Source organism: Lathyrus oleraceus, chromosome 6 (assembly GCF_024323335.1).
Source record: "Lathyrus oleraceus cultivar Zhongwan6 chromosome 6, CAAS_Psat_ZW6_1.0, whole genome shotgun sequence".
NCBI classification, from domain to species: Eukaryota; Viridiplantae; Streptophyta; class Magnoliopsida; order Fabales; family Fabaceae; genus Lathyrus; species Lathyrus oleraceus.
The window spans coordinates 24,235,453-24,238,294 of record NC_066584.1 but is presented as its reverse complement, the minus strand read 5'-3'; positions in this window follow the sequence as shown (position 1 = coordinate 24,238,294).

The window sequence follows — 2,842 nt, the reverse complement described above, 5'->3', positions numbered from 1 at the left end:
TTAGTCCAAGTAGCAACAAACCTTTCTTTATAGGGTGTCAACTAAGTTTTATGCACATACTGAACAAACAAAGGAATATCAACACATACAACCTCAAAATGCTTTAGGTGTACCAAAAACTCATACTCCTTATTCAAATACATGATGTTGTTCCATATATCCATAACATGCTCATGCCTATGTGATTCAACATACTCCTTACACTTCATACTATTTTTTTTTTTAAATATGGAACATACACAACAAATGAGTTGGGTTTGGAAACACAACTTCCACAAAATTCATCAATGTCAGTTCATGGTCTGTCACCAAAACCTTTGGTAGAAACTTCTCGGAAGCGAACAACTCTCTCAGCTTCTCTAGTGCTCATGTGAAGTTTTTATCCCTTTCATGTTCCATATAGGAAAATCCAATCAAAAACGTCAACTTCGTGGATGTAACACCAACAGTCTTAAGTAGTGGTTGTCAGTACCTATTTTTTCATGTACAATAAAGAATCAGCAACTTCCAATCCAGAATTAAATAAATGAAAATAGAAGCAATTAGAGCATGCAGTGTATGTTTGTTTTTTATGTACAATAAAAAATCAACACCAAATGAAACATGTTCAACAAATTAACTGAATCAGGATGCGTTCAAAAGATATTAGTAATAACAATTGAATCATCCATGTTTCTAGTCTAGTACATGTATTTTTCTTCATGAATAAGATTCAACAGATGTTGCATTTCAGTCAACGGGCCTCTCTTACTCCTCTTGTATGTATATCTTGCCTTATACATCTAGGCAACACTAGTCGGGTTTTCTGGATCTCTATCTTTCGAAGCAACAATTATGTATCTGAGAGCCATATTTTATTTGGTCATGTCATTCACAAACCGTCTTTCATTATCTTTTAAACTACTTAATACGTCATGCCATGTAAGTCCTTAACTAGTATATGATTATGAGACTCACACCTAACTGTAACCTTCAACGGCTATCACTTGGCATAGATCTCAACATAAATTGACATTTAACTTTCATACTATAACTACCATCAAAAGAATCGTTAGAAGAATTATCATTTTTGTAGTTTCCTCCTTACTCACAATCCACAATCAATTTATCTCTCCTCCCTCTAATCTTATTCGTGGTATCATAACGAATAGTAACAACAATAATACGATTTTGTTTACCAACGGGTTATGCCCATGTTAACATGTCAGCTCGGGAGGGAAACGTCTGTCATTTACAACATCAATTAATTTATCAATGTTAGAGATATCGTAAGCCAATTAATTTTTTAACAAGTTAAAAATTAAACAAGTAAGTCAAACATACAACATGAGTGGTGAAAAATTGTGTAAAATATGCGGGGGAACCATTAGGATCTCGACCGCACAAATGAAGCTTTTTAAACAACTGAATTACACTCTCTATGTGAAACATCCTGTATAATGGATTTTTCCAAAAAATCCGGAACTTCTCAATGTTTCCAGAAGTATACCGAATTTTTAAAATATTCGGTCAATACAAATCTAATTCCCATAATTTTTTGGATTTTTCTTAAAAATCCGATAAAACTGCAACCAAATGTCGGGTTTTGTTTTTAAAAAGTCCAGTATAAATGCAACAAAATACTAGATTTTTCATAAAAACCAGTAAAAACTCATACCGGATTTCCAAAATTCCAACTAATTTGGACACATCTTGCCTTTTTTGAAATTTTTACTATAAGATATTTCTAAATAACCATTGAATCTTTTGTTTTTTTTATCAGTTTTCCAACATAAATTTTTTTGACTGAATATAATTTTTTTAAAGATAAATAATGTAAATGGTAGTTTTATCATTAAGAAAATAAGTAAAGATGTCAAATCAAAGCGTGGGTGGTAGGATAAAAAATCCTTTAGATATAGGTATAAAATATAGGTATAGATTAAGCCCATCAACCTTTTCTAGAGAAAACTATCATTCACATGAACTAAATTTAATGAATGAATTAAAATAAACCTACAGTTTAATCATGTGATTATTTTGTTTTTTTAATGTAATGGTTTTTGGTTTGAGCATGCTATCCTTTTTATTTGTGTTTAATAGACATGCATAAGAAATTTTACACAATCACCAATCTACTAAATTATTTAAGTCATTTTAAATTATCATTATGATATAATGAGATGTATCTTATTCATTAGATGGCAGTGTAAAATTACGCACTATTGTCTCTTTTTATTTTATATTGAAACATTAGTTTTCTTTTAAAGGCGTGATTAAATAATTTAATATAATTGTAAGCAAAAAGTAATAATCTAATTATTTAGCTTTTTATTTTAATTTTAATCTATTAGTAGAAAGTCTTTAATTAAACTGCTAAGATTTATGAATAATTTACACTTATAATATAGTAATGAAAATAAGTAAATATTTTAGTTGACAGGGAGAAAATCAAATTCATAAGTTTCTAAAAATATAGATTTTGTATTCTACTATAAGGTAATCAAAACAGATTAGACAGTTCAGTTTGACCATTGAACCAAGAAACAAATTCCTATACAATTTATTTGGACTTGAAAATTGGCATGCAGAAAAGTTGAGATTTAAATCGAAAAGTTGGTTAAAATTGATTAAAAAATGGAAAACCGATGGTTTAAGCGATATTTATATTTAGGATCGGATTGGATTTTACTTTTGATTTATAAAAATATGATGAAAGGTTTTATTTTGAATGAAAATAATACTTGATTTAATTTCATCTTTCCTCTCCAATCACTTTAGTACATATCAACTATCAACCCATTAAAATTGGATTGATACACTCTCTCGTAAATTTACTTTTGGTTTCAAAAATTTACACTCT